The 19,256-nt window shown below is 50.1% G+C and overlaps 3 non-coding genes across 3 annotated transcripts; all 3 read left to right on the forward strand.

Annotated features, from left to right (window-relative positions):
* Window positions 1-2,461: 2,461 nt before the first annotated feature.
* Window positions 2,462-2,543, forward strand: TRNAS-UGA. The gene has a single exon. It is a non-coding gene; the product is annotated as a tRNA-Ser (tRNA).
* A 5,494-nt stretch (window positions 2,544-8,037) lies between these two features.
* Window positions 8,038-8,119, forward strand: TRNAS-UGA. Its single transcript has one exon. It is a non-coding gene; the product is annotated as a tRNA-Ser (tRNA).
* A 5,098-nt stretch (window positions 8,120-13,217) lies between these two features.
* Window positions 13,218-13,290, forward strand: TRNAR-CCU. Its single transcript has one exon. It is a non-coding gene; the product is annotated as a tRNA-Arg (tRNA).
* The last annotated feature ends 5,966 nt before the right edge of the window (window positions 13,291-19,256 follow it).

The raw sequence follows: 19,256 nt of genomic DNA on the forward strand, positions 1-19,256 counted from the left end.
TGAAAAGCCCCAAGATCCCTCACTCACCATTGACTCTGAACAGGGATTTATTTCAAATCTCTTTAGTTCTGTGGCTGGTAAAACATAAGGACCAAGCGATTTCAAGAGTTGTGACACTGGCGTTGTGGATGCTGTAACCGTATCTCAGACTGAATAATGATTTTAGATCTGATTCCTGGCAGCTTCCCAAAAGCAAACCCAATAGGTTCTTCCCTACAATTGGTGATCCTGGGCAGCAGGGGATCCCCTTCATCTGCTGGGGAACCTCTCTGGGTCCCACTGTCAGTTCTCCTCGATTTTCCAGCACTTCAGGTGCTTCTGACTCCTTGGGGAGGTTTTCCTTGCAAGGTCTGTGTGTGAATCTTTGTGTGTAGGAAGCAAAGAGTGTGGGACTGTCACTGAGCTGAAGGACGGAAATGGTTGGTTGAGAGAGATGGGGGAGAAGAAAATAGTCCCAGAAGCAGAGGTGCTGGAACGGGTGGGGGAGGGAGTGGGGCCTGACACCCAACTTTTAAAGGTGGGAGGACTATGCCCTCCAACTCTTTACCAGCACTAAGGAAAAGGGACTGCAGGAGAGGGTAGAGAGGAGCAAGCGGGGTGCAGGGTCTTGGGGAGATGGGGCAATGTGGGGTTGGGATCTTGGGGGGAGAGTGGGAGCTCAGGGGGAAGGGGTGGGCCACAGTTTTTGTGCCTGTGGCCCCCAGACTTTTAGAGGGCTTCCGCAGCTCCTGCCCACAAGGATGACAAAAGATTAGCAGGCTATTGTTTCAACTACTCGACCACTTTGTGAGGTGGGCTTGTTGTGACTTAACTGTTTCTAAGGTCTCTGCTGTCTGTAACCTTTTCCCTATTCATTGACTGACTGAGGATGGTGCGGGGATGGTTTGGCTTTTGAAAAATCTTTCTCTGTGGTATTATAAAGGAGTAAGTGACAAGAAGAATACCCCCCCTTGGTGCAGGGAGCTGGGTTTGCTGCTCAAATTCTGTGTTTCACCAATGTCCGGGTCTGGGAATGTCCAACAAGGGCAATTCTAATGGGAAGAAGGATGCAGGACACTTAACCTGTACAGATGTCCTATGGCGGTGGGGCGGGAATTAAGAATATTTTGAGGATCTTTGGGGAAAAGAGACTTTACTGACAAGGTTTGTCTCTGTTCCTGTTTCACCTTGTGGTGTTTTGTCGAGAAATTAGTGTTAATTTTTCAATTATATTAATAAAACTCTAAACATTATTGTAAACATAAGTGTCACTTGAATTTCCCCTCTGCTAGCAAGAATGAACAGAAGTTTATGACTTTCTGGGAAGGGCAGAGATAGTAAATTGGGGGATTTCAATGGTGGGTGGGTGTTTTACGCTCCCGTCTCCGTGCACGGAGTGAAATACTCAGGCAATGTCTGTACTGCACAATTATGGCCCTGGAACTGACACAGTTATTACATTGCTTGAGTGTGTGCCCACTCGGCTCATTGTGTCAGCAACACGCATCGTCGTTCATCTGCCGCGAGATCCAGCTAGGTCGGGGCTGTCCTGGGCTCCGTGGGGGGAGGGCTCAGCTGGGAGAAGGGGCAGACTAGGGGAGTTTGTCTCTGATATATAAGGGCTTTGTCAGCAGGAAGCTGTAGATCACATGCCGGGGGTGACAGTGGGGTTTGAGCTGGGGCAGCAGCAGCAGGGGAGCGATGTGTGTGTGTGTGTGTGTGTGTGTGTGTGTTTGGGGGGAGGGGATTCACTTGGTAAAAATGAACCTGCCAAGCCTCTCCCGCTGCTGGAGCAAAAGCCTCTCATTTATCACCTCAACCCCCCTCATGAAAATCTCCACCCCTCCCCCGGCACTGAGGGACCCCCTCACTCCCATGGAGATTTTTAATTGTTCTAACTTGTCCTTGGCCTTGTCCAAACAGTTTCCCCAGACAAGTTATCAAGAACATTTCAAATGAGAAAAACAAAACAAACCAAATGCAAACCACAGAAACCCCCCCACACACAGTTTGGGTCTGAATTTTTCTACTGAAATTTGAAGACAATAAAACTCATCCCTCTGTTGGCCAGAACCCAAAGCTAGACTCCCCCCCGTCTCTGTGACTTCTGCTACCAAACCACGAATGTGCTAATGCCTCTTGTGAGACATTTTCCTGCACAGTACTGCTGCTAGTCCATGGTTCCACGTGTCACTCGTTTCTCTAGCACAGGTCAGTCCCTGGCCCTGTGCTCCAGACATCCTCATTCACATCAAGCTGCAAGTTGAGAATCATTTCCCATTCCCGCTTTGTGGGAGGGGAGACTTTTGAAAGCCCTCTCTGTGCGACTGCACATGGCAAAGCAAAGAGAACAAACCCCAAATCCCCCCTGTGCTTTCGGAGCCAGGTTTGCTGTGGGAATTCTGTATTTCAGATGATGTCAAGCCTGGGCATTGCGATTATTTACCAGTTTCTGTGGCATTGAAGCACTAGCGTGCTTGCAGCTGTGATGGCCGAGTGGTTAAGGCATTGGAGTTGAAATCCAGTAGGGTTCCCCTGCGCAGGTTCGAATCCTGCTCACAGCGAGGCCTGTGTTTTAGCCAGTGTCAAGGTTCCTTCCCCACTCTGAACTCTAGGGTACAGATGTGGGGACCTGCATGAAAACCTCCTAAGCTTACTTTTACCAGCTTAGGTTAAAACTTCCCCAAGGTATAAACTATTTTACCCTTTGCCCTTGGACTTCCACTGCCACCACCAAACGTTTATCCGGGTTTATTTTATTAGGAAAGCGTTGTTTGGAAACGTCTTTCCCCCAAATCCTCCCAACCCTTGCACCCCACTTCCTGGGGAAGGTTTGGTAAAAATCCTCACCAATTTGCATAGGTGACCACAGACCCAAACCCTTGGATCTTAAGAACCATGAAAAAAACATTCAGTTCTTGAAAAGAAGAATTTTAATAGAAGAAACAGTAAAAAAGAATCACCTCTGTAAAATCAGGATGGTAAATACCTTACAGGGTAATTAGATTCAAAACATAGAGAATCCCTCAAGGCGAAACCTTAAATTACAAAAAGACACACAGACAGGAATATCCATTCTATTCAGCACAGCTTATTTTCTCAGCCATTTAAAGAAATCATAATCTAACGCATATCTAGCTAGATTACTTACTAAGTTCTAAGACTCCATCTCTTTTCTGTCCCCGGCAAAAGCATCACCCAGACAGACACAGACCCTTTGTTTTTCTCCCTCCTCCCAGCTTTTGAAAGTCTCTTGTCTCCTCATTGGTCATTTTGGTCAGGTGCCAGCGAGGTTACCTTTAGCTTCTTAACCCTTTACAGGTGAAAGGATTTTTCCTCTGGCCAGGAGGGATTTTAAAGGTGTTTACCCTTCCCTTTATATTTATGACAGCCAGTCTCTATCCCGGGCAATACTCTCTACAACCCCTGAGATGCTCTCAATTCTCTCCCCACCCCAAGTAAATCTTGTTCTGCTCCTTTCATAGAGATCCCTGGGACACCACCTCACACTGTGCCCCTGAGGTGTCAGGCAAACTCTCAGCACCTAAAGCCTCTGCCACTCACCTAACGCCCCCGGCCCCATAGATCAGCCATAACCCTGGTTCTGTTCCTCCCTCTAGAGTGTGAAAGGAGCCGTCAGTGCAGCCAGAGGCACCGACTCCCTGGGTGCTATGGGGCTGCAGCACGAACAGAAACAAAAAAACAGGTGCTCAGCGCCCACTGGCAGCCAGCTCCCCTCCAGCACCTCCCACCTGCTAGCAGGCCTGGCCCACAAGCTCCTCCTCTTCTCCTTCAGCTTCTCCCCTCTGCCAGTGATCAGGCATGCGGGAGGACTGGGGAGAGGAAGAAATAGGGTGGCATGGCAAGAGACTGGACAGGGGTGGGGGCAGGGGTCAAGCAAGCCCCAGGAAGTCTCCAAGTCAGCACCTCTGAGTACAGAAGCCTTCCCTGAGTCTGAGCTACCAGGATCCCTGCCACAGAGCAGGGTGCACAAGTCTCAGCCTCCCTTTCCCACACATGGCTCTGGACACCACCAGGAATGATTTGGCTCCTGGCACACAAGAGCTGAGTGCCTGGACAGGGGCTTGAACCCTGGCCCCTCCCATTAAGAGCCTGATGCTCTATGGACTGAGCTGGCCAGGCTTGCTGAGAGCCTCTCCCCGTCCTCTTTTTCTCCACGCCCACTGCCGATTCCTCCTCCTCTTCCTCCCTCCTGCACCTCAGGGTCAATTAATCACTGCACCTAGACAGCCGGCCCGCCCGCTGCACCCCAATCCCCCATGCCTAAGCCTCCCTGCCAAAGTCCTGCACCTGGCTCCATAGAATTAAGTCTCACGTCTCGCTGGGAACTCGACTTCTTGTGCCCAGAGAATCTCTGCCCCCCTCAGTAGCTGACCCGAGAAACACAGTGTCCACCTTTTCGAAGGAAGTGCTTGGAAAGGCTTTTCTCTTGTGGTCTAATGGATAAGGCGTCTGACTTTCGATCAGGCAATTGAGGGCGCAAGTCCCTTCGCAGATGGGCTTGTGCCGTTTTCCCTTTGTACTGAAAGTCCTGCTTTCTTCAGGACTGAAACCTCTTCTCGGCCGCTCAGGCCAATGCTCTGGCTTCAGCTAGAGCCCTGGGAAGGAGCTGGGGGTTGGGCATCACAAAAGCTAGGGCGTGAGCTCCAGGTGCGTCCAGTCTAGCTGTCAGGGTTCCTTCCCCACTCTGAACTCTAGGGTACAGACTTGGGGACCTGCATGAAAGACCCCCTAAGCTTATTCTTACCAGCTTAGGTTAAAAACTTCCCCAAGGTACAAACTTTGCGTTGTCCTTGAACGGTATGCTGCCACCACCAAGCATTTTAAACAAAGACCAGGAAAAGAGCCCACTTGGAGACGTCTTCCCCCAAAATATCTCCCCAAGCCCTACATATCCCCTTTCCTGGGTAGGCTTGAGAATAATATCCTCACCAATTGGTTACAAAATCATCAAAGACCCAAACCCCTGGATCTTGGAACAATGGAAAAATCACTCAGGTTCTTAAAAGAAGGATTTTATTTAAAAAAAAGGAAGATAAAAACCATCTCTGTAAAATCAGGATGGAAAATACTTTACAGGGTATTCAGATTCAAAACACAGAGGATCCCCCTCTGGGCAAAACCTTAAAGTTACAGAAAAAAGGAATAAACCTCCATCTTAACACAGGGAAAATTCACATAAAACAAAAGATAAAGCAATCTGCCTTGCCTGGCTTACCTATACTGGCTGCAATATCGGAGACTTGGATTAGGATGGGTTGGAGAAGATGGATTTCTGTCTGGCCTCTGTCAGTCCCAAGAGAGAACAACTCGTGAACAAAGAGCACAAAACAAAAGTGTGCACAAAGGTGGTTTGGGGATCAAAGATTGAGGAGGAGTCATGGGGTGAAGAATCACAGGATGGGCAGAGCTCTGGACTCGGCTTTACCCCTCCTGACACAGGTGGCGGGTGGAGAGCGGAGCCTTGCAGGTGTGTGGAATCTGCCTTGCACTCGGTAAAGGAAGGGACCTCGGTGTCTGCTGGGTTGGAATTGTATTTTCCGCAGGGCAAAATGATTGGCAGAAGCCATTCGCTTAAAGAAAGTGGGTACTGCGGTTGAGGTTTGAACTCATAACCTAAACATCACTCTACACAGCACTGCTCTCTAGGTAATGTGGGCTAACCCACTGCACCACTGGAGCCCACAGTTAGTGCCCACTCTCATTGTTCCATGGATGGATTGGGGGTGAGGGGGTTGCATTACCTAAAACAAATCCATAGGAAAGGCTGCAGGACAGCAGGAGCAGAGGTGGGGAACCTCCTTCTGTGTGATCGAGCTGGTTCCCACCTTCCGCTGCTGAGGGGAAGGTTGGTGCTTTGAGCCCACCCGGTGCTGGAACTTCTCCTGGGCGAGGTTAACGAGACTCTGAAGAAGCAAAGGGAAGACTTTTCTATTCTGGCCAATCTTCATCTGTCTCCTGTGGCCCTTCAGGCTCTCTGCTCCCCTGTTGGGGCGATGCAGAGGCAAGTCCCGACCTGGATGAGTCACGGAGAGGCTGTGTCCCATGCCGTGTGTGTGTGGGAGAGGGGTAGGGCAGGGTTGGGGTGGGCTCCAGGGGAAAAGGTTGGGTGTGACAGTGTGTGGGGGAGGGGGAAGGGTGTGTTTCTTAGGATATAAATGAGGGCAAACACAGGGTAGCGACAGTGAAGCCCCGGGTCTGAGTGTTATGACCTTGTGCAGTGCTGCCATTCACCTTCCCCTCCTGTGGTCTCAGCTGTCATTGAATCCAGCATTTTTTCACCTGTCATCGTCCCAGAGGTGTCACACATGCCCCAAATACAGAGTGTCCCTCTTGGAGACGCGAGGACTGGAGCGGATTTCAGCTGCTGGACAGCTCTGCTGGGTTTTCTACATTGGCAAGGGGAACTGCTGAGTGTTTACATTCATTTCAAGCATCCCCATTCAGCAACTTCCTGAACACACTGGAGATGGGTCTGGAAATGGATTTTCTTTTGAAAAAGGGAAGCATTTGGATTTGAACTAGGAACCTATTGCCCTCCAGGCAAATATTCACCTACTGAGCTACACTCTCAGCAAAGACTGCCCTGTGTAGCCCAGAGCAGGAACAGCTTTGAACCTGCGGGTTAGTAAACTTTATCTGTATACAAACCCCACGGCTTACAAAACCCCCACACCCACTCTGTGTCACCAGAGCACAACAACTTTCCTTGGAGCACACACTGCTCCCCAGCTCTGTGCCCTTCAATCTCCCCAGCATTGCTCCAATGCCTTAAAGGAACAGGGCACAGGTAACTCGAACCCCTTCATCCTGATAGATTTAATGCCCAAATAATTCCATGTAGACCAGAAGCGCAGAGCTCCTCTGAGTGTCAGCCCTATCCCGGTGTAGGTCCCCAGCAGCGAGTGTGGCCTACAATGCAGAGGTCACTTTTTTATCGTTTGAAGATTTGTGGTTCTCCGGTGGAGTTATTGTCTCTCATACGGCAGACCACTAACTCCCACTGGGGATCTGGACGGTGGCGCTGCCATGCAATCTGTAGCCGGAGCAGGATGTCGCTGTGAGGGGTGAGCCGCCCCAATGGGATGTTCCAGAGACAGTGACTCCGGAAAGGACTTCGGAGACATGGTGGAACTGAACGTCAGCTCCCATTGCGCGGTGGTGGCGAATGTGATCTGTGGACACCTCCTTTCCATGCGTCAGCGCTTTGCTGGCTGGGCTGGATCCAGAACCCTGAGTCTGTCATGTGAGCCATGTCTCTGAACACATTCCTTCCCCAGCCCCACACCTCATATGGCCAGTGAAGAGCTGAGTATTATTGTCCAATGTAGAAGTTACAGAATTTAAACTAGGAAGAACGGTCAATTTTCCCATCATTTCACATCTTTACATCCAAACAAGATGATTTTCTGAATGACCCATCCTCGTTCAACCAGAAGATATTGGGGGTGGGATGTAGGAGTCACTGGGGAAAACACAGAGACACAATTTCCTTTGCACAGATCCATGAACAGCAAAACCTCCCTATGTGTCTTGTCTGAGCCAGGGCATTCAACTCCAGTGAACCCTTCTCTCCTGCAATGGCAATGGTCAGACAGAGGGGATGTGGCCACCTGCATCCCTGACAGGGAGATATTGGCTCGGCTCTTTCTTTATGCTGCTCTTGCTAGTCCATGAAACATCAAGGATGGAATGCAAGGCTGAGTTCATGCACCAACCCCCTGAAAAATGTCCATGCCCCAGAGAAACCCTGACCCCTGCTATTGGAATGATGTGCTGGAGATTTGACTAGGAAAGGGACTGTCTGAATTGTCAATTTGGGGAATGAACAATGATCTACAGCAATGTCGTTAACACAAAAACACTCTCATCATGCTCCAGCCGGAAGGGAAATGGGCAGGAATTCTTGCTGTTCAGCCATGGACACACTTACACTAATGCACAGCCTTGAGTGTGCTGGGGAAGTGGATCTGAGCAATTTGAAGTGACAATTCTGTGAGAACTGAATCATAGTGTAGTGAAATAGCCATCCATCACGTAGTTGTGGCCGAGTGGTTAAGGCGATGGCCTTGAATTCCATTGGGGTCACCCCACGCAGGTTCAAATCCTGCCAAAGATAGAAGCACAAGAATGTTATGACTACTGCAATCTTAGTGCCACAGCATGCGAACTGGAGCCAGATCTGGTCTCACTCTGAGGTTGTCTACACTTGTGACACTGCGATAGTGCTTTGGAGTAGACAGTTGCTACAGCGAGTGGAGGGGTTTTCCCATCGCTGTAATAGTTACATTGACGGAACAGTTTTTCCTTCTATTTAGCTCTATCTAACCAGGGCTTAGGTCAGCTTAACTGTATTGGTTTGGGGGTGTGGATTTTTCACACCCTGAGACACGTAGCTCTGCCAGTTAAGTGTCCAGCGTACACCAGCCCTTAGATCCCTCTTAGGATTTCCATGCAGGCACTGACCTGTGAGAGGAAAACATCAGCTCACAAACACAGAGACTGAATTCCCCACAGTTAATCTCTCTGCACTTTCCAGAATGTCACAAAATTCAATTCATTCCTGCTAGGACAGAGAAAAAATAAGTGATACTAAGTTTTTGGCTTGATTAAATAAAATTAACGGTTTAATTACTACAGTAAAAATATGTACCGATTCCTCTAAATAACACCATAACGTGAGATTAGAACAGAGACAAATCTTGTCAGTGACGACTAATTTAACAAATGATCTTCCCATTATTAATTTCCACTGTGCCCCCACTGCAGGTCTGGGCCCCTCCAGTGTAACTGCTCTGCATTCGCCTTCCTGTTAGAATTGGTTCTGGACATTCCCAACTTTGGAAAATTGTGCAATTCAGAATTTGAATAGTGACCCCGGCTCCTTCCTGCACCTGCTCTACATCGCTACACAGCACCTTCTCCACCTGCAGAGTCACCCGCAGGGTTCAGCAGGGACCCCTGGCAAGGACAGTGGGTGCAGCTAACAGCCCGGTGTGCCTGGCAGTGAGGCAGGGGCAGCCCGAGGCTGGAAGCTCTGAGTCAGCTGTGGAGAAGCAACCCCCCCACACACACAAGTACAGCGATTGAATTCCCCAACTTTAGCATCATGATGCCCTGTAGAAAGCCCCACGTGTCCGTTGTTTTTTCACAGGGCGATGCAAAAATCAGGTGACACCAATTTTGAAGTTTGAGTAAATAAAGTTTCGGAGATAGTTATTAAGCTCACAAAAATATGCCAAAGATCCCTCTGCATAACACCGGAAGGTGAAATAGGAACAGAGACAAACCTTGTCAGCAAAGGCTAATTTCCCAAACGATCCTTGTTAGAATAGAGATATTCAGGCCTGCCTGTAAAGCCTATACTTTAAGAGTACAGACTTTTTTTTATCACAGTGTATTTTTGCTGTGTGTTTTCATCACTTAGCTAGTTACGGGGTACAAAACAAAGAATCAAAATCACAGTCTGCCTGTGTATGGGCCTTCTCTCCCCAGGAGAGTGTGAGCCTGGGTTCTTAGGCTAAGGCCTTTGGCTAAGCTGCAGGAGCAGCCATAAACTGGGAAGCGAACGGTCACATCCTCACATCCCCAACCTGTCCCACTGAAATACGGTGGTATTGGTCAGTTAGGAAGACGATCCTGTCCTGATAGTGCCCATCACCACCAGATACAGAAACAGATCTTAAGAGAGCCTCCTGTCTGGCAAGAAATCTTAGTGAAATCCTAGCGGATCTTAAACATAAAAAAGAAGCTTACAAGAAGTGGAAGGTTGGACATACGACCAGGGAAGAGTATAAAAATGTTGCTCGGGCATGTAGGAATGAAATCAGGAGGGCCAAATCGCACCTGGAGCTGCAGCTAGCAAGACATGTCAAGAGTAACAAGAAGGGTTTCTTCAGGTATGTTGGCAACAAGAAGAAAGCCAAGGAAAGTGTGGGCCCCTTACTGAATGAGGGAGGCAACCTAGTGACAGAGGGTGTGGAAAAAGCTAAAGTACTCAATGCTTTTTTTGCCTCTGTCTTCACGAACAAGGTCAGCTCCCAGACTGCTGCGCTGGGCATCGCAACATGGGGAGTAGATGGCCAGCCCTGTGTGGAGAAAGAGGTGGTTAGGGACTATTTAGAAAAGCTGGATAAGCACAAGTCCATGGGGCCGGATGTGCTGCATCCGAGAGTGCTAAAGGAATTGGCGGCTGTGACTGCAGAGCCATTGGCCATTATCTTTGAAAACTCGTGGTGAATGGGGGAAGTCCCGGATGACTGGAAAAAGGCGAATGTAGTGCCCATCTTTAAAAAAGGGAAGAAGGAGGATCCTGGGAACTACAGGCCAGTCAGCCTCACCTCAGTCCCTGGAAAAATCATGGAGCAGGTCCTCAAGGAATCAATCCTGAAGCACTTACACGAGAGGAAAGTGATCAGGAACAGTCAGCATGGATTCACCAAGGGCAAGTCATGCCTGACTCATCTAATTGCCTTCTATGATGAGATAACTGGCTCTGTGGATGAGGGGAAAGCAGAGGACGTGTTGTTCCTTGACTTTAGCAAAGCATTTGACACGGTCTCCCACAGTATTCTTGCCAGCAAGTTAAAGAAGTATGGGCTGGATGAATGGATGATAAGGTGGATAGAAAGTTGACTAGATTGTCGGGCTCAACAGGTAGTGATCAATGGCTCCATGTCTAGTTGGCAGCCGGTATCAAGTGGAGTGCCCCAAGGGTCGGTCCTGGGGCCAGTTTTTTCAATATCTTCATAAATGATCTGGAGGATTGTGTGGATTGCACCCTCAGCAAGTTTGCAGATGACACTAAACTGGGAGGAGAGGTAGATACGCTGGAGGGTAGGGGTAGGATACAGAGGGCCCTAGACAAATTGGAAGATTGGGCCAAAAGAAATCTGATGAGGTTCAACAAGGACAAGTGCAGAGTCCTGCACTTAGGACGGAAGAATCCCATGCACTGCTACAGACTAGGGACCGAATGGCTCGGCAGCAGTTCTGCGGAAAAGGACCTAGGGGTTACAGTGGACGAGAAGCTGGATATGAGTCAGCAGTGTGGCCTTCTTGCCAAGAAGGCCAATGGCTTTTTGGGATGTATAAGTAGGGGCATTGCCAGCAGATCGAGGGACGTGATCGTTCCCCTCTATTTGACATTGGTGAGGCCTCATCCGGAGTACTGTGTCCAGTTTTGGGCCCCACACTACAAGAAGGATGTGGAAAAAGTGGAAGGAGTCCAGCGGAGGGCAACAAAAATGATTAGGGGACTGGAACACATGAGTTATGAGGAGAGGCTGAGGGAACTGGGATTGTTTAGTCTGCAGAAGAGAAGAATGTGGGGGGATTTGATAGCTGCTTTCAACTACCTGAAAGGGGGTTCCAAAGAGGATGGCTCTAGACTGTTCTCAGTGGTAGCTGATGACAGAACGAGGAGTAATGGTCTCAAGTTGCAGTGGGGGAGGTTTAGGTTGGATATTAGGAAAAACTTTTTTACTAGGAGGGTGGTGAAACACTGGAATGCGTTACCTAGGGAGGTGGTGGAATCTCCTTCCTTAGAGGTTTTTAAGGTTAGGCTTGACAAAGCCCTGGCTGGGATGATTTAGTTGGGGATTGGTCCTGCTTTGAGCAGGGGGTTGGACTAGATGACCTCCTGAGGTCCCTTCCAACCCTGATATTCTGTGATTCTATGATTCTATGTGCAGCCAGCTGAACTAGCCAGGCCACCTAAATTTATTCACCCGTCCACCACAAGAGCAAGCCCTGGGTGCTTCTCAGAAGCTGGGGAAAAGCCTCTTGGGGAAATATCTTCTGCGCCACTGCCAAAAGGACCACTTGAGTGGGAACGATCAGAGGCCTCACTGGGGGGCTGGCCGTGCTTTCCTACCACCTTGTGATGCTGGCTGCAGAGAGAATGCTGGTCTGTGAGTGGCCTTCAGTGGGGGTTCGGCATGCCAGGGAGCAGGGAGCAGGCTGTCTGTCTGTCTCTGTGGCTGTCTGCTGGCCACACATAGGCATGTTCCTCCTCTCCTCTTGCCCCACGCACGGTTGCTCTGTGCCTTTTAAGCCTTCCCTTGGAGCTGTCAGCACCAGCCGCCTCTGTTCTAGGTGCCCAGAGGAGGAGAGGTGCGCTGGGCTCCAGCCTGGGACTCTTCCTCCCTCCTGCCCAGCCCTGACTATGAAGCCTGTCCCTGGCACTCCTTTATTCAAGCGCCATGTGGGTAAGAAGAAGAGGTGGCAACTGCAGGTAGAAGGACCAAACTTGTGAGCATCAGGTGAAGCAGCGAGAAACACAATGTTCAGGTGTCTCTAGCCAGACTGTTAAGTTCCAGGGCCCCAACCTATTGTAGCCAGACCACTGAACCAGCTGGACCAAAGACCTATCTCCAGTGGGCATCAGTCGCCCAGGAAGAGGGAAAAAATTCACTCTGGTTCACCCAGAGACACGGAAACCAAGCACCCTAAACTCTAAGGCTTTGCAGCAAACCAGCATAGCCTCAGGAGGTCCCACTGAGATCTGAACTCAGATCGCAGGATTCAGAGTTTTGCGGGCTGACCATTACACCATGGGACCTGCTAGCATTTCCATTTCTGGACCCCTGTGACTCTCAGCTGGCTGGCTAGCACTCTGCACTTATTGCTTCCCTCCGGCTGCTTCCTCTTGCAGGACTCTCTCTCCTCCATCAACTGTAGCCCTGCACTACCGGATCTGCGGGTCCTGCCCTGAGTCCCTGCATCCCCCTGCTTTGTCTCCATTCCCTGCAGGCCGCAGAAATGTCCGGGGAGGCCGCCCCTCCCCTCACTTGGTGATCCTGCTCAAATCGTCCAGCTGCAGCCCCATCTCCTGGAACTCGGCCAGATGTCACTTGACCCAATTGTACAGCAGCCCGCAGCCTCCCCCTGGGTCTGCCCCACCTGGTTATTCCTTACAGGCTGACCTGACCCCCCTTCCAGCCCCAGATTCCCCCCTAATCATCCTACTGGCACTCAGAGCCACAGACATGGAGGTGCTGGAGGAGGGAGGTGTGACTCTAGGGAGGGGTTCTTCTCTAAAGATGGCTGCAGAAAGGTGGTGCTCAGCTCTGTCAGTGACCTGCCCCGTTGCCTCGCTGCCAGGGGAGGCAGACAGTTCTGTAAAGTGCATAAAGGGAATATTTGATTCCAAGTGAATGTGAGGAATGTGCAATTATGAGAGGGAATTTCCATCCCTCCTTCACTTGTGCAGCAGGGCCCCAGTGGCCTAATGGATAAGGCATTGGCTTCCTAAGCCAGAGATTGTGGGTTCAAGTCCCATCTGGGGTGAAAAGCTGCTTTCTTCTTCTATATTGCAAGGAAAGCCTTGGTCTTATTTTCACCAAGGAAGCTGGGAGATGTTGGAACACAAAGTACTGGATCTTGGGAAGAATCCCCCACAAATGTCATCTTCCACTCGACAAACGCTTTCTAAACCCATCAGTAGCAAACAGTTAATACTAGTGTTTGTCTGAGAACAGAGTGAAGGGGAGTGTTTACTCCAACGTGTCAATGAACGAAACAGATGGAAAGAGCAAGGCCGTTCTGAAAGAGAATGGATCTGTCCGGAGACAAAGCAGAGCCTGAGGATGAGCAATGGTGTGAAAAGAAGAGGTTCAAATGTGTGTTAGATGTTAGTTAAGTTGGTCTGGCAAATTTAAAGAAAATACCAATGCCCTTAGCATGATGCGGACACTGGCTGTTTCTGACCTTTTACTGAGAGTTCATTGAGAAATATTTTCCTTAATTATGTTATGGAATAAAGGGTGTCTTGCCCTTCGAGACAACATGGCTACATGGCATGGGGCCAATGCGCACCTCCCAGCCAACTGCTAGAGAAGACAACAGCAACACAGGCAGGGATGGCAGCAGGGCAGGCTGCAGCTCCAGGAAGATGGTGGTACCAGGTCTCATCAGTGGGGAGGTGGCCACCCCAGCATGCACATGGCTGAGCCAGCAAGTGTGGTGTGTGCTGCAGCGTGCTGCTACCCACTTTCTCAACCGTGTTGCCCTGAGGACACTCATGTATCTGGGTAGTATCAGATCTCTGGACGGGCTCACAGAGCAGCTCAGCCTCGCTTGGCAGAGATTGGCCAGACCCCAGGAAGAGGAGGGCGTGCACTCAGGCCCTGTACGGGGGTTCACTCACCAGGGTGGCGCCTCCCGCTGTTTGTCTCAGGGATTAGCTCACTCAGCCAGAGTTCCCTCTCCTGGTGGTGCTTGTCCATCCTTGTCACGCTTGCAGACCCACCTCAGTCCAAGTACAGCAGCATCCTCTTTATGACTCGGCCATCCGGCTGTGCCATGATCTGTGCTCCTTCCTTCCAGGGTGATGGGGCAGGGGGTGGGTATCTCCAAATCCAGCCATGTCCCCAGTGGTGAGTGGCAGGGAACCAGGCCCACAGTACTCTGGGTTCCAGCCCAGGGATCCTGTAGAAACAGCTTCTGCTTCCTCTCCTTAACTGCCTCCACCAGTGCTGCTTCAATTCCCGGGGCTGCTCTCCCGCAGTCCCAGCACGTTGTTCGCCCTCTTCTCAGGGTCTCAAGCCTGCAAGTCCCAGCAACCAGCCAGGAGCTCTCTCTAGCTTCCCCTGGTCCCTGCTAGCAGCTGCCCTGCCAGAGGTGCTGTGACCCTGTGCCCCATATTCTTCAGAGAGACATTGTTATGATATACATACGGCATTACTAACATGTGTTTTATGCAAGATGGGTCATGTGAGAGATCACTGGAAAGGTTAGACTGTTCTTGAACTCAAGATTTAGGCGCACTAAGTCCAGAGTCAGCATGGCTGTCCTTGGGTTCAGGATTGCGTGGTCTATCGGCTTGAGTCAATATGGCACCGTGAAGTACAGGGATGAATGACCTAATGGCCAGTGTCAATATGGCCACCCTTTGGTTCAGGGTTGCAAGGCCGAATTGCCAGATCCAGGGGCCACTTTGGAAGGGCCCAGCTAACTCCACCGGTCCCAGCCCAAGGCCCTCTCAAGTTAAGTGCATTTGCCACCCAGCCAGCCGAGATCCTACCGCGACATGCTGACCTTACACGGGTACGAGACACCACTCACTCCGCCTCCCTGGGCCACTTTCTGCCTTATTCCCTGAAGCTGTCATCCAAATATCGTCGGGATCTCTGGGTTCCCTGGCACTGGCAGCTCCGTGGAACTTTGTACATCCAACAAACAATTTTTTAGTGTAGACAAGGCCTCAATGTGCCTCGTTTTTTTAACCATTCCTCAGAGATCAGGTTTTTTTAAACCTTGTATCATTTTTGTTGCCTTGCTATGTCTGAAAGGAGACTAGCTCCAAATCTGGGCTTTTCAATCTTTTCCAAGATGTCTTTATTAATGATGAATAAAACTGACTCTGTAATAAGTGAGTCCCTTACCATTATTATATGTCGCAGTATTGAGCATCTAATACTCAATGGATTGACTCAGTTCCAGGGTGAGGGGAGGACCTGTAGCTCTGGATCTCTGCAAGAGGATCTGGACTGGACTCTGATGTTATTTTTAATGACAGTTATTACAGTGGTGCCTAGAGATCAACCCGGCATGCAGTGCCATTGTGCCAGGGGCTGTACAAACACTGTAGCACACAGTCCCTGCCCCAAAGAGCTGTCAGTCTCCATAGAGAAGCCAGCCCCAGGGTCTATAATAGACATCTCCAGTAGAATACAGACAATAGCCAGGGCCCCAGCTCAGACTCTGAGTGCCCCCCTGGACCCTCTGGCAAGGGGCATGCAGAATGCGAGTGCGCACTGGGTGTCAAGGGGAAATGGTGGAAGATACAAGACAGCGGAGGGGATTCACATCTGCAGACCTAGCTGGCAGACCCAGCCAGCACTTCACCGTTCCCCATCCCAACCAGGGAACAACTCCTCTGGGTGGAAAACCTCACAACCCCTACGGCGGCCGCTAGCAAAATGATTCACGGCATGGTTTGGCTTCAGTGGATGTTGGCAGCAGAACCAAAGCTCATTAACACGATCTGTGAACTTGTATCTCTAAAGCTTTACAAAATCACCAGGACTTTCTCGTAAAATATTGTCCTTTTCCTTTGCGATGAGCATGTCACTGGCAGAGGACAGCCTGGAGATCTTCTGAAATCTAACCCGCTGGAAGAGCTGGCGTGCTCAGTGCTCACCCCAAGCATTCAGGCGTGTGGAGCGGGACACCGGCGCGTGCCATGGCAAGTGCCCTAGTCATTACTGCTCCAGGTGCCCATATTTACAATTTCTATAGGTTCCAACGTTCAGACAATGCTCTGTTCTAACAACGTCTCACGCCTGTTCAAAGAACAGAAAGGTTCTATCCTGAGAGTCCCTGGCAAAACTAGTCTGCCCTCATGAACACTGACTCCTCCTGCAAAACGACCCACACACCCACTGCCCTCGGGCAATGGTCCAGGTAGAGTGTCTCTGAACATGCGAGTGACTGCAAAGGCCGCATCTCTGGCACACCTGGGGCTGCCTGCAGTTAACAGGTATCGAATGGCATTTTCTCTTATGGCTGCTAAAGACACTCAAACACAAGACTGCTATGCGTAAAGTGTTGATGATCTAGGCTGAGATTTTCAAAGGCAATTTGGCTAAATGGATCCAAAGTCCCACTGGATGTGGACAGTGAACTCCCGGAGGCTCCTGCAGATTTCCTTACACCAGCACTCATTCACTTCTCTTCTATTTACATCGCCCATTCCCATGTGTTCCTGGGAGCCCCTGACAACCAGAATGGGATATCAATGCATGGTTCGATTTCTAAAACAGTTGTGATACCAACTCTCTAATACAGGGGCTACTCCAAAGTGGGCCAGAGAGATTCCCCTGGCTATCCCTTGGCTCGGACGGGGCAGGCCAGCCATGCTGGACTGTTTGGGGTTCCCTGCGTACATGAAAGGAGGAAAGCAGGCATTCTGTGCCACACGTGATCAATCACAGCTTTTATACCTGTCTCCTGTAGACGCCAAATTCCATGGTAATTAGAGATATGCCAGGTGGTGGCAAAGATTTTTCTCATGCTTTACAACACCTGGCAACATGAAATATTTCGAATAATCTCCATCAGCTCTTGTTTCACATGTAGCCAGCGACAGGGGTTGGCCTAAGGCCCAGGGGCAAAGGGGGAGTTTATTTCCCTGTGTTGGGGTGGAATGAAACCACTAGACGCAGCCCCTCTCACCAGGGCTGAAGAGAGCAGTTCTGAGCAGGGGGCAGCGCAGCAAGTGACACCGAGGCCGACTGATTCCACGGCAGAATTTGGCAAACCACCCCCGAGTGCGGAAGCAGCTACAGAGCCAACATGCTCAACAAGATGGAGGTTCGGGTCACCAAAAGCTCCCCTCTCTGCTGGGAGCTTTGGGTCCTGCCATCAGCTGGGGCACCAAGTCCCAGGGCCTCTGGCTCTTCACCAGAACTGAACTTGGAGGGTCACCCGTGGGGGTGAAAGGGACATTCGGTCCTTGGCCTGACACTACTAAAACGTGTCCATCCGTGTGGGCACCTGTCTTCTTTTAAACTTGCATAAAACAGACTGAAAGCAGGGCTGGTGCCTTGTACACCCGCTCGCAGCTCAGGCTGAGTAGATGCTGCTCAGGCAGGTTGTAAGGAGCATCTGTGGATGGCACCTGCCAGGAAGCATATGCGTTAGTTGCATGTCACACACTTTCCCACGGGATCCCGGCCTCATCCAGTGCACAGAATGGATAGTGCTGTGGGGACAAATCAAGCTGTGGACTGAAGGAGGCTGTCGTCTGCAGGACCCCAGCCTCATGTGCTGCAGAAGTTGGAAAGTGCGCAGTGAAGGAGGCAGAGAATTTCAGGAGGAGAAAGGCTGGTCCCATGGTTTAGACAGATGAATGCTGCCCTGGTAAACTGGATTTTCTCCCTGCCTCTGCCCCAGAGTTCTTATGTTATGTTTGGCAAGTCATGTAAACCAAAATTTTCACAAGTGGCCACTGTGTTCATTTTCTGGATACCCAATTTCCTCCATTAGAAGGAGTTATGCAGCTGGAGGGAAAGCAGGACAAAGTGTTGCAGCTATACGGGCATCTATATGGGTAGAAATATTGGGGGGAAAGAATTAAATGTTTGATCATGTAACATTATTGTATTAATATTTAGTTACCTCAGAACAAAGTATTCACAATTTCCAAGCTGAAGTGGGGAAGGCTTCACAGCCCTCAAATGGCATCCCCCTAGTTACAAAAATGAAAGAAAGACATTGAAGCTGTATCTTAAAATGCATGGAGCATGAAAGAAATGGTGCCTCTGGACCCCAGAGATCAGCAACTGAGAATTAGATGTGAGCAAACCAAAACTCACTCATTCACTCAGATATCTATCTATCTATCTATCTATCTATCTATCTATCTATCTATCTATCTATCTAATCTGATTGTTTTATGGCCATGTGCATTTATTTGTCTGTCTTAGGGCTGGTCTACACTTAAAATTCAGATTGACCTAGCTATGTCTTGCGGGGGTGGGGGGGAATTCATCCACCCGAGTGCCGTAGCTAAGCCGACCTAGCCCCTGGTGTAGACATGGTGAGGGGTGACAGCAGAATTCTTCTATCAACCTAGCTACGGCCACTTGGAGAAGTGGATTCCCACCATCGCGGTAACCCCCATCTCTCAATGCAGGAAGTGTCTACACTCTAGCGCTCCAGCTGCAGCGATATGTGTTGTTGTCGCACCCATAGCATAGCCAGGCCCTGAGGATGTTGGTCTCTTTGAATAAGTGACACCCCAAGAGGAGCCCCTGTCGCTTTGGAGTCACTGTTACTTTCCCGAGAGCAGGTTCTGTCAGTGATGTGACGCCGCAGCTAGGCACTGCCAATAGAAAGGCTTTTGAGGATAACAGATGATCCCAGCTTTTTTGAAGTCTTCAAAGCCCACTGGGACAATCCTCTTCACTTCACCGGTCATGATGCTGGGAGCCCCGGGGGCCTGCTTGTCCATCCACTTGCTGCACGTGGGCAAAGAGGTCAGAAACTAAAAAAACCCGGCTGAGGAACCTTTCTGCCTGGTGTAGAGCCAGACTTCCAGGCTTGGGAGTTCTGCTTTGATTCCTTCATTTCAAACACCAAATGCAGATTTGGTCATGCTGGGGGGAGCTTGCAAAATACCATGGATGGAAAGAATCTTTTGTGAGTCCTACAAGGACAACAGCACGGCTCTTAGCCCCTTTTGCTGAGAGTCCCCGAAGTTACACCGTGTGCTGTTGCAGCCCATTCTAGGGACCCCAGGGGACTGTTCA

The sequence above is a fragment of the Chelonia mydas genome, chromosome 4 (assembly GCF_015237465.2).
Source record: "Chelonia mydas isolate rCheMyd1 chromosome 4, rCheMyd1.pri.v2, whole genome shotgun sequence".
NCBI lineage: Eukaryota > Metazoa > Chordata > Testudines > Cheloniidae > Chelonia > Chelonia mydas.